Source organism: Saimiri boliviensis, chromosome 1, assembly GCF_048565385.1.
Source record: "Saimiri boliviensis isolate mSaiBol1 chromosome 1, mSaiBol1.pri, whole genome shotgun sequence".
Classification (NCBI taxonomy): domain Eukaryota; kingdom Metazoa; phylum Chordata; class Mammalia; order Primates; family Cebidae; genus Saimiri; species Saimiri boliviensis.
Window position 1 is genome coordinate 254881358 of NC_133449.1, and position 13806 is coordinate 254895163.

The following is a 13806-nucleotide window of genomic DNA, read 5'->3' on the forward strand; positions in this document are numbered from 1 at the left end:
AGGACTTGCTTTATTGTTTTTTTCTTTCTATTCATGCTAATCTGGATAAATTAATGCACACACAAAATGCATTGAAAATTATGAGCACTAAAGAAACATTACTTGTACTGAATTACAAGTACACAGAAACATTACTTGTATGAATTATGGATATTATTGTTAATTTTGCATCATAAAATTGAATCCACCAGGCTATTTCTCTATCATTTAATATCATAATGATGTAAGAATAAGAATGTAACCCATCCTACTCACCTTTAGTAAGGTGAGTATGGCAATATCAAAGTAATTTTAGCCACGTAACTTCCAATGCAGTCACTAAAGAAATAGGTCAGAATACTCAAGAGAAGTAGCATATTGTGGTGACTTTCACTGAACAGTGTTTGTCCAACTCAAGGTTAACAGGTAGTATTTCTTAGTGATTTTTACTTTCTTCATCTTGTGAAAATCTATCAATGCCTGCATTTCTATCCCGAAACTTCCCGAAATAAATAGAAATGAAGATAAGTATACTATCTAATGCCAAGTTTTCTCTGAGTCTTTCTCTGCCAAATTTAAAATGATCCACTTACTTAGTTGACTGATTTGAATTTTGAGACCAGAGAATTACCATAGACAGAAAGCTCGTGTCTGCCCCCAAATATCAACCATCACATTTATTGTGTATGTTGCTGCTTGTCTACCACTCCTATACTCCAGAAATTATCTCATTGCTATTTTTTTCATTGGGTTAAATACTATGGGTAATTATATGTAATACTTATATATGTATATGTACCTACACACACACACACACACACACACACACACACACACACACACACACACACATTCTCCCCTAGGAGAAAAAAAGAAAGAATGTACAAATATCATTTTGGAGGTCAGAAAGAACAGATCTTGGTCAGGAATAAAAAATTAAAGGCCTATAGGAACTAGACAGGTACTATCAATGAGAGAAGTGGAATGGGAGTCATAGGATAAAGGCAACGACACCCTGGCTGTAGTGTCAAGGGCGCTACAGAGAAGGGAGCAGGTGCTGAGCTTGCATCTCAACGCGGACAGCTTCCGACGTCTGTCGGCATGTGGGAAAGCTAGCCCAGTGCCGAAAGAATTTTGGAGTTTTCAAAAACACTCAGAATTTATGAGGTTTGCATTCCGAATTTACTTGTCAGGCCAAACACAGTACGTCTGTGTCTACATGCAGGGCTACCATACAGCAATTTCTAGCCTAAAAGATCATTACTCCAAAGAGTTTTTCCTCTGGCCTCTCCTTTATCAAGTTAAGGGCTAGGGAAGGATTTAGTTTAAAATCACTTGGGGTGATGCGCCTGGGAACTGGTACACCTCGGAGAATAGGGATGGATAGCAGACGCAGCCTGGAGGTGGGAGATGGGGAATCACACCAGTGCTACTCTAAGGGAGAAGAGTCGGTGTAACAAGGGTTTAGGGAGCTATGGGACAGCAGCGGGGTGCCAAGTCCAGGAGGTCAGGTCCTGGCTGAAGAGCTGCTCTGGAAAGGATACAGAGAGAGAGAGAGAAAGAAAATGATGCTGTGGGAAATGCAAGAAAAAAAACAATCTTTTCTATTTCACAGTTTTGCCTAGGGCTGTCACTGAGCCTGTTAGTGTGAACATAAGAACAGAAGTTAGGTCTCCACAGAGAATTCCTTTGGCCAAAAAACATAGAAAGATTACAGTAATGGTATCCAATAATCCTACTTACGGCCACATTGAATTCCTCTAAAGATTGCAGATAATGGTTAAAGTTCTTTTCTTTTAATTCTCGGTTTTTCCTTTCTAAGTAATAATGTAATAATACAGTTTCTAGGCCTAGAAATAATAAGACTTTAGTCATCATCAGACAGAATCATGCTGAATATAAACACTGTCTCTTTTCCTTCATGTTTTTGTATTTGTATGCAGCATTTATCAGCACGGCAGCCATGGCCGATGATAAAGTGCATTTTTCTGCTCGGGTGGTTAGCCCTTTCATTTTTACAAGTGACAAAATAAAAATCTGCTGAAGAGTGAACATGCTGCTTTCACTGTGTCATCTCAGCCCTGCGGGTCATTTTATTATAAAAATGTAAAAATCCAGTCAATTTTATTTAATCAGCTGAAAAGGAAAAGTGTTTCCAGGTCATTAATCAAGTGCTCCTTCTCTGTGGGACTTGTCTCTTCAGAAACTGCCATATGAATCATTAATAAAGCTGGAAGTTTTTTTTTTTTTTTTTTTTTTTTTTTTTTTTTGCCAGCAGGTTTTTGAGAAACCTAGATGTTATTAATATAACAGAAGTAAAGTAATTTTAGGTCAACAAATAAAGCCTTCTGTAGCCACTGCCTACGGAACTGCACCTATGTTATTAAAGGAAGCTAATTCTTGACTTTCTTTCTAACATTTAATTGTTAGAAATGTTGGGAAATGTTCAGCCATTTAGATTGTATATGATTATATATTCCATAATTACATGTTTTCTTTAATGTTATCTAACCTTATATTTACAGTAAACTTTTATTATGTGAATTGATCAAAGTATAACAAGACAGTAGAGATAATTACTACTGTATCTATAATAATAATAATGATAGTAATTAAACGCAGCAAACTGCATTCACATAATGTCAAGCTTGTGCTTAAACCCATAAAAGCAAGTAGTGAAATAGATGCTTGAAATTCCTTCCTGAAAGAATTTTGCCACTTACGTTGATGTTAGTTCATGGGGCTTTCTTTTTAAAAGGTGGTATTGACTTGCGTTAAGAACCTCCTAGTATTTGATCAATAGTTCTTACTGACTTCATAGATCAACTTCTCATTAAACTTATTCTGTTTAGGAATCGTACTTACAAGGAAGCTGGCTCAGTCAACAGATATGAGAGAAGCAAAAGGGCCATGTTCTGAAAGACTATGCATCCCTGTTCCACAGCTCTATAGGGAGTCAGGAATAGTGGACCTCAAAAAACAGTCAATTGCACTAAACAATCACATACTCTTTCAGTTTGTAAGTTACTTTTGTGGATTCAAAATCACAAGGACCATATTTCCAATTTTTTTCTGCCTTATCAGTGCAATACAATCATGCTCGAATTTACAGGAAATTTACTTCTATGCTATGGATTTCCCCACCATTGGGTGATACTTACTTTATATCGTTTTATACTAACTTTTGGGAGTTAAGTTTATTTATTTATGCTCAGACTCCCAGAGACATCTTCCAGAAAGCTGTGAAGATGACTCATTTATCCCATATCTAATATCTTCATTCAATATTTAATAAATGTACTCTTTACCCACATATAATCATGTACCAAATATATATGAGGCTGGGTGTGATGGCTCACACCTTTAATCCCAGCACTTTTGGAGGCCTAGACCAGGAGTTGAAGATCAGCCTGGCCAACAGAGCAAGACCCTGTCTGTACAAAAATTAAAAAATTAGCCAAATATGATGGCATATGCATGAAGTCCCAGCTACTCAGGAGGCTGAAGCAGTAGGATTTCTTCAGCCCAGGAGTTCAAGGTTCAAGGCTATGCTGAGCTAAGTAGGTGCCACTGCACTCCAGTCTTGTAAAAGAACAAAACACATATATGAATACCCCTCTTTTACTCTCTTAAAAGCAGGTTGGATGACTGTTTGTAACACGTGTGAACTCTTTCAAAAAATGAGAACACACACATATGTATACTTAAAACATATACATTGCTGCATACCTCTTTACATTTAAATATCATCTGAGTCATTAGCTAAGTTGTGCATAACCTCAGATGCAACTTTGAAGAACTTTAAACAATCAGAAAGACTCTTGGCAATATTTTATGACAACACAAGCACATTAAGAAAAAACATACTGAAAGTTGTGTTTCTTTTTCTGCAAAATTTTGTTCTTGAATCTGAAAAGCAAAATTGATTTATTAAATATTTTTAGAAAATTGCACAATATACTTGAAGGTCACCAAAACCAAATCATAACAATATTCCTTAAGTAAAATATAAAACAATGCTTTAAAATGGAAATGTAAAAATCAGTACTTAGTTTTTTAAGAACATTTTATCGGATGGCACATGTCTGAATCCAATCAATGAAAAGGGGGTATAAAATCTTTAAAAATATTTACTCCTGTCTTCACTTCTCTAATGAACTGACTAGTGCCACTGAGCAAGCATCATTTCAATTAAGTTGAATGACTCAAGACCCTTTCCTCCCATCAATTAAACTTGAACCACCAAATTTTAATAATCTCTGGTTTATGAGCTAGTTACATGGTGTCATTATTGATTTTATTTTATTATCTAGACCCTCCATTAAAATATGACATTATAAATATATTCTGAAATTAAAATGAGCAAATGAAAGAATAAATAAATGATTAGATGGATTGATGAATGAATGGATAGATAGATGGGAATGGGGATGAAGTTTTAATTTTGCTAAATCATCCGGTTTAGATGATATCTATTCAGAGACAGTCCCTAGACAGGCTTTTGTCAGATTTACTACAGATCAAAAATTAAAGTTTTAAATTCTTTAAACTTGCCATCTCTTTATTGATGCCAGCCTCAGTTTATCTGCTAAACTTCTTGTGTTTCCTCTATGTTGGCTGGCTCACTCATCCAAAAAAATACTGGGTGCTTACCATTTGGCAGGTATAAAGAAATTATCTTAATAGAATATTGAGAGACTGGAGTGTTTGAGGGGAATATAAGGGATGATATGCTTCTTTATTTGAATGAAGACCTGAATAACTAGAAGGATCTTGTTAAGTGAATATTTTGGGAAAAAGCATTCTCCACAGAGACAATATCAAGTGTAAAGATGAGAAGTTTAAATATACCTGTAATTTGAGAAAAAAAAAAGAAGAGCAATGTTGCCATATCATAGTGAAAAGTAGAAACAGTGGTGGGCAATATAATTGAAGAGATAGACAAGGGTTATATCACAAAGAGCGTTATAGACTATGACAAGGAGTTTAAATTTTATGTTAAATGCCTTGGGAACACATTGGAGGATTACAAGCCTAGAGTGATGTGATGTGTCTATGTATTAAAAGAATCACTATAGTCTCTGGGAATATAATAGCTGCTGTAAGAGTTTAAAATGGTCACAGTGAGACTAACCAGTTAAAAGACACTTGAAGTAATTTTTCCAGGAGATAATAAGATCTTTATTATAGTTGCAAGAGTGGCGTAGAAGAGAAGTTGTTGGACTTGGAATATATTTTGGAGATAGAGATATAAACATCATTGCTGGATGTTGAGTTTGAAGAAGAGAAAGGTTAACAATGTGACATCTATTAGTTGATAAAACATAATAAGCATTCTTTGGTATGAAATAGTGAATAACAGTAACTACCTGTGTCCTTAAACATGTTGGTATATAATAAACTGTAGAAGCATTTGATCTTTGAATAATTATATCCTTTGCAGAAGGTATGGTGCTAGATCCTGGGAATACAGGAATTCTGTCTTCAGGTATTTTAGTTTAGAAATATTAACAAATAATCATGTAAAACATGTCACATTTGATTTATGTCATAGTTGCATTTAGCAGGAATATTGAAACCAATCTTGAAGAAAGAGGGTTGCTGTCCGTCAGGCAATCTTTACTGAATGAATTTACGGTTGAACTGAGTCTTAAAGAACCAACAGGAGTTAACAAGAACTGGTGTGAGAGTGGGAGAAGGCAAGCCCATTTCAAACATAGGTAGCAGCACATTCCAAGGTCCGAATTATGAAAAGCATGGCTATATGGCTATATCAGAGGGTTCAAGTGATGATAATAAATAGTATATGAGAGAGCTCTTGGTATATATGGGGGTACACAAGTAAAGACCCAGCCATTATTATTCCTTTTTTCAATTATCTGAACCCCTCAGTGACTCAATGAGAGTTAGAGAGAACATAAACTCCATGAAGCCAAGTATCTGTATTTCTCGACATATCTTAAATACCTAAAACATTGTTTAGCGTGTATTAGGTACATGACACACATTTTTTGCATGAATGAAGAAAAAACAAATAAATATAATTGGCGTATGGAAACAAGAGAGATATATCTAGACTCATAAGCAGAGGCCAGATCACAAATGACAATGAGCATCATGGTAATGGGTTTGGATTTAATTCTGAAAATAAATTAATGTTGAACAATTTTAAAGTCTGAAAGTACATTATTAGATTTTCATTTCAAAAAATCATCTTGGCAGTTCCATAGGGAATGGAAGGTTTGGTAACCACAGAACATCGGGATTGTAAATACAATCCATTATATAACATGGATGTAGGTTTCCTTAAAAACCATGCAGTCCCCCAGAAATGGAGATAGAGTAATAGAAGCAAAAACCAGGATCTAGGCAGATATTGCATTTCTTCGTATGCACTCTACCTCTCTTTCCTCTTGGTATCACAGAATTTTTTTTCTTTTTCTTTTTAAACCTCTGGGCTAATGGGATAGTGATTATGTTTGTAAATATATTTCTCCTTGCTTATAAATTTAACATTATGATAAATTAGAAATCATTTGAGGGATCTTTCATTAAATATTGTCATAATTGCTTATCTATTTGCAACTAATAATTGACTTAATAAAAAGTTTCAATTACTGAACTGAACTAATTACTCATAATGAGGTTGCATATATTATTAGTCATTTAATGAGCTATTTTGTCTTGGTTGCTAATAAATTATATTTTCTACCATTTTTATTTTCCCCATCTATTTATGTAATGTGTTTTTAATTACATTTAATTGTTATAATCATATAGAATATACATCATCATAGACAAACATTTGAGCTCTTTTTCCCAATCTTATATACATCTTTCTAGAATACACAAACTCATAATTTACTATGACATTAGAATAATACCAGCTGACGAGCATATGTATTATTTGCATTAATTTTGTACTTTTTTTACATAAATAGTATTCTCATCACTGGATTCAGTATGGTTTAAAAAGCCTTGAACCATGATTTCAATACCTGTATAAATTTGAGAACTTCTTCGTTTTTCAAATGGGGAACTCTACCAGCTTTAGTTCTTCATTGGACAAGTGGAGTTAACACCTGAAAGACCTACCATTTTTTATGAAAGTGGGTATTATGTGGCATAATACATAAGAAAGCAACTTGTAAACTCAAAAGTATTCTTCAAAGGTCTGAAGTGGCAGGACATGGTGGCTTACTCCTATACTCCCAGTATTTTGGGAGGTCTAGGTGGGTGGATTGTCTGAGGTCAGGGGTTCAAGATCAGTGTGCCTAACATGGTGAAACCCCGTCTCGACTAAAAATACAAAAATTAGCTGGGCATGCTGGCGCATGCCTGTAGTCCCAGCTACTTGGGAGGCTGAGGCAGGAGAATTGCTTGAACCTGGGAGGTGAAGGAGTTGCAGTGAGCCTGAGATTGTGCCACTGCACTCCAGCCTGGAAGACAGAGCAAGACTCCGTCTCAAAAAGAAGAAAAAAAGAAAGATCCAAAATAGCCAATCTGATCAACTGAATAAAACAACTTAGTTTGTTTCTTGGTGCTTAATGATAATAGATTAAATTATGGGTCTTTCGGGGGAAAACAATGTCAGAAATGCTTTATCTACTTTAACCACTACATGAATCTGTAGAGAATCATTCATGATGTTGACATGCTTATTTATTCTTACCAGATTCATAACTTAAATATCTGTTAGTTAATGATAACAGTATGAAGATATCAATTTTTAAAGACTACTTCAAGTTGTGTAGTCATTGTTTCACTTGTTAGAAATAACATTATTTAGCATTATGCACTACTAATCTCCCTCTGTACAGACAAACTGCTTGGAGAGAATATTAATTGTTTAATTCCTTCTATGGTAAAGGAGGAATTTGAACCCAATTATTTTCATTCCCAAATCTGTATTCTTTCTGTTAACCATCTTAATCCATGAGTTGAAAAAAAAGTTTAAACTTGGATTTTCTAGTAATAGTCTAAAACTGTGAAGGTGTGGCAGAAAGCTACTTGTCCTTTGATGGTTTTTCTCCCCTGTTTTATTGAAAACTAAACTCCTGGCTCTAGCCTGGGTACATGGCCCTCTGCAATGAAGATTACATTTGCAAGATTTCCTTATCATTAGGTGTGGCTAATTCTGGCCAATGGGATATGAATCCTGCAACTTTAAAAGCTGGGGACAAGAAGATGCCTTCCTTTTTCTCCTCTCTTTTCCTGACGGCTGGATGTGGACTTTACCAGGATTTCAGTAGCTACCGTAGACCACAAAACTCAAGCTATAAGCTGAAGATGGTAGAACAACAATGGAGGATTCTGGGCCCATAATAACAATGAAGCTGTCTCATTTATTCTGAGTTGCTAAATTCTGGACAGTGGGAAGAGAAACTTCTATCTTATCAAAAACATAAGCAGAGAGAAAAAAACCCTTTAAGTTTATGTTGAACTATAATTTATTGCTTCTTCATGTCCTTCCAGCAAAGATGAACACTTGCTTTTTAAAATAATATTTTTAAGAAGATATTCAACATATATATTGAATATGGCAGCTATTTCCATATATTAAATATTATGAGTAATTCTACATGTAAATATATATTAATATTAAGATTGTTTCAAAAACAGCTGAATCATACCTAAACATAAAGATGTGTTTAATTTTAAAAGGCCTTACTTCTATTTCTCAAGTTCAATACCTGAATTTAACATATAGCAGTTGACATTGATGATAAAATAGCCAAACTCTATTATCAAAAAACAAACTTTAATGCATGCTGGTGAGGATGTGGAGAAAAAAACCCACATATACTGTTGACAGGATGCAAATTAGTATAACCATTATAAAAAACAGTATGCAAAGAATTAAAATAGAACTATCATATGATTCAGCAATTCTACTTTTTGTTATATATCCAAAGGAAGTGAAATCAGGGTGTTGAAGAGATGTGTACACTCATATGTTCATTACACCACTATTTATAATAGCCTAAATAAGGAGTCAACCTAAGTGTCCATCAGTGTCTGAATGGATGAGGAGAATATGGTAGATATTCTCAATGGATTTCTATTCAGCCTTAAGAAGGAAATTCTGTCATTTGTGACAACACAGATGAACTTGAAGGACATTATGCTAAGTGAAATAAGCCAGGTGCAGAAAGACAAGTACTGTATGATTTAACTTACATGTGGAATCTAAAAATGTCAAATTCACAGAAGCAGCGAGAGTAGACTGATGGTTACCAATGGCTAGGGACAGAAGGTACGGGGAGGTGTATTAGAAATGTTGGCTAAAGGGTACAAGATTTTAGTTAGAAAGTTCAAGAGGTCTATTGTACAATGTGATAACTGCAGCTAATAATGTATTCTTGAAAATTGCTGAGAGTAGATTTTAAGTGTTCTCATCACACACAAAAAAATAGTGAGGTAATGTGTGTGTTAATTAGCTTGACTGAGCCATTTCTCAGTGTATACATATTTCAAAACATTGTGAGCTACACTATAAACATACACAATTTTTATTTGTCAATTAGAAAATTAGAATATGTTAAATATTCTAACAGTCAAATGTTTTGCTTTTTGCTTTTCAAGGGTATGGCTGTTTTGCTTAGTCATGATGTTGATTTAAACAATCTGTTTTTACCAATTAAATTCCCTTCTGACATAAAAAAGTATTTTTTTTGTTTGTTTGTTTTACCTCATTTAACTTTAGAAAATTACACTTACACATTTCTTGGGAACTACAGCTAGAAACACTGAAGGTCTTACCATTCTCAATTCTATAAAGCACACTTTCTACTTGCAACCAGATAGAGAGAGGCCCTAGAAATTCATTCAAGCGAGTAATTAAAAAGATGGTAGAATTAATAAATATAATTAGGTCTCCTTGAAAACTCTCTGCTTGTCATAAGCTGTATTGGGCATTATGCTAGTCTTTTACATGCACTAGTACATGGTTAATGCATATGAGATCTGCATCTCAACTAGATTCTGGAGTTTGAAAAGAAATTTAGGAAGCGTGAAATAAGAAAGTCTCTGCCTTTATAGAGTTAACATTACTGCATAAATTCTTATATTTTGTCGGGTAGGAATAGAAAGATAAGCTATGGAAGACCAGAAAAACACTCTTTTTAAAATTAATACTGTAAATATAAATAAGAAAATAGTTTGCATCTTTGGGATATGCTATGATGTGAAGGTTTGATTAAGCCAAAAGGAGAATCATTATAACTGAGAAGCTTTGCTTTGGCTAATTAAAAAAAAAAAAAAGGCATGTGTCACTATGGTAATCAAGCATTGAATATGGAAAGCAAGATGAAGTTGGGAAGTGAGCCTGCTTCCAGATACGACTGTGGAACTGAGGAGAGCCCTGTCTGCAGCAACAGGGAGTGTAGCAGCACACTGGACAGTAACTGACTGCTGACTACAGCTATGTATAATGTAAAACTATGCCCGACTTCTGTCTTGATAAATCTCTATGGCAAAACAAACATAATTATGTGTCTGTAAGATAATGATATAATTACTTTCATTATAAAAGCAATCTAATCTAGACAGATCATAGATATTTCACTAATTTCCTTAGAAGGAAAATGATCATTTACAGTAATTTCAAACTGTTGAGAAAAACTTTCTATTTTTTTCTTCATGGAGACCTTTCATCCCTTAATTCTTATTAACCACTGGGCCTCTTATGATTCCCTTTTTTCTACTCAGTTTGCTCCATAGTCAACCACCCAATCATGTGTTTCTAGTCCTCGTAATGTCCTGGTGTTTTCTCGTTGTTGTTGTTGTTGTTGTTGTTGTTTGTAATCAGTAAGCATATCTGCCTTATTCCTCACACAGTCAGAGACATACTACCCCATCCACTGTGTAGTGCATCACAGGACACTTAGGATGACTCATTCAAGCATAAAGTTGTAGTTTTGATTTCAACTAGACCTATTCTATTTTGCTAGCTATTAAATTTACCTAAAACTGCCTCCCAATCAATTATTGAAAGAACCTGGCTGAAATTCTTCCCCTTTTTTTCAAATAAAATAAACAAACAAACTCACCCCACCCTTTGTATTGGGCCATTCTTTATTGAGAAGCCATCCAATATGGACTCTCTTAATATCCAGTTTCTCCACTTGATTTTTTTCCTCCATTTGCTTTGATTCTTGCGTCTTCCATCTTCCTCCTAACTGTCCAGGGTTTATGACAGGGTAGAAAGTACTCACCCAGACAGTTTTCTTTCCAAATATATGTTATGGGTAAGAAAAAATAGTACTTTAATAAACTAGTTGAATAAAGATTTGAAATTGAAGATGTGCTACATGAAATTATACCAAGTGTGATTGTGTGGTAGTGTATGTGTTCAAAACAATAGGCATAAGGCTATGTGTTGTGATCTTATAGCAAAAGCCTGAAAATAACTAAGTGTCCACAAAGAGAGTGTTGGGTGACTATACTAAGGTAAATCCACAACATGAAGTAAGTATAACTCTAAAATGACCAAGGAATAGCTCTGCGTTCTGATAGGAAAGGATCTAGAATGATCTCAAAGATGCTTTAGATGAAAATAAAAATGAAGACAGAGTTTTAAAAAAAACTAAGAGGAGAAAGAACATTAATATGCTTGTGCATTTGCTTATACATTCAAAATGAAATAATGAAAGAATAAACTGAAGTGTAACACTAATTGCTAACTATAGCGGGGAGAGGGATACAGGGTGAGATAGAGATAGAATAAAGACCTTCTCGTATTCATCTTGCTATGGTTTTTTACTTTGGAATTTTTATGTTTTACATAATTTTATATAGTTAAATCTTGAAATAAAAAAATACTGAAAAAAACTGATACCAATATTGCATACAATTATTATCAAAACCACACAGTAAAAAAAATATTTTAACTTATTTAAAATGCTTAGTATTTTAACTCTATATCCTGGTAAGATATAAGAATAAACAGAACCAAAAACCCATCTTTAATTTCATGTAGGTAAACTTATTATTAATATGTTGATAAAACTGTCATAGGTAAAATGTAGGATAAAGTCAATGTAAATTATGTTAAACCACTATTTTTGGTATAAAATAAAGAAGACACTGTAATGAATCATTCCTTTTTCTCTGTCACAATGGATTATTACATGCTTTGGTCCAAATTGAACTCTAATATAAACTTTTAAAATGACTTGCATATATTTAGAAATAAGAGTGTATGTGTGTGCATGTATCCATCCCAAGATGTTAGAACACATTATCTTAAATTTGAATTTGGACTCTCATTATAAACTTTAGGTTTTTTTTTTCCATTTAAAAATATGCATTTCTTATTTCTGACCACTGAAAAAGTATGGAATTAACAAAAATTTAGTTGCAGTGAGGATTTTTTCATACCTAGATTGTTCTATCAAAATATCATTTACCGCTCAGAGGAACAAGCTTGTTAGCTGACAATTCAAATATGGGGAAGACAATGAACAGAATTAGTTTGAAATCTGTTGTAGAATCTTCCAATTAAAGAAACTAACAAGAACTAACCAACTAATGTGTAATGGACACAGGGTCAACTCGAGTTTCTCAGTGGCCTAAAATAAAATAGCTTGAGAATAAAAAATAATAACTACAGTGTATTTAACCATACATTTTTATTTGTAATTATAAATCCATAAGTTCTTATGAATTCATTATGATACTCAAAGTAAATAAAACAACAAAAGGTTTACCTCATTTTTCACCATTGGAGGTTGCTAGGGCATAAATTAGTTACTACAGGAATTTGAGAAAGGGAAAAAACAAACATTTATCTGATCTTCCTGTAACGTTGTGTTTTAGGATAAGCAAGTAGTTGAGAAATGAATGTTTTTCTATGTAGAAGAATATCTAGTAAATAAAGGAAAAATAATGTAACAGATGTCATTTTAAATTTTTAAGTAGCCAAATTTCTTAAAGTGGAAACAAAAAGGTAAAGTTAATTTTAAGAATACATTTTCTTTATATATGTGTATATATATACACTTCTACTATATCGAAAGTATTACTGTTTCTACATGTATTCAATATAAAATTATTAAGATTTTTACATTTTTTGCTTTATACTAAATCTCAAAACTCTGTGTGTATTCTCTATTTATAGCACATCTCAATTCATAGTGGCTGCAACTCAAGTACTCAGTAGCCACATAAATAGTTGCGACTGTCTTGGACAACACAAGTTTAAAGTATGGATAGGATTGTAGTAAAACATAGTTCAACTCTGAGATAACATTAATGCCACTCAAAAGTTTCCATTTGGTAATGGAAAATAAACTTTAGTAAAAAAGTATATGTTATTTAAAATTATTATTTAGATTAGGCCAATTAACTATTGGGTAGAGTTATGAAAGCAACAATGAATTCAATTATCTTTTCTCTGTTTGTTGCTGTTGATTATTTATTGCAAGCATTGGTCTGAATTAATGTGAGACAAGTAATAATGAATTTCCTTTAGTTCTTATAAAATTGCTTACATTTCTTTGGAGATAAAGAGCCTATAAACTATTTAAAAGGAAAATATTTCTCTTAAATCTATAGAAAAGAGAGAGAGAAACTTGAGCAGAATTGACTTAAAATAAGGCTTATCAACCCTTAAGTGACTAGCTTAAATTCACATTCCGAGTCAAAAGCATAGCAGGAGTTAGCATAACAACAGCTAGTGTGTACTGAGTACTATTTGGTGCCACTGAATGCCCACAGCAGTCTGTAAGTGAGTACAATTGCCATCTTTATTTTACCAAGGAGGACATTTATGGAGCAATTAAGTAATTTGCACAAGGTTGTACATTTAAAGCATTGCTTCTAACT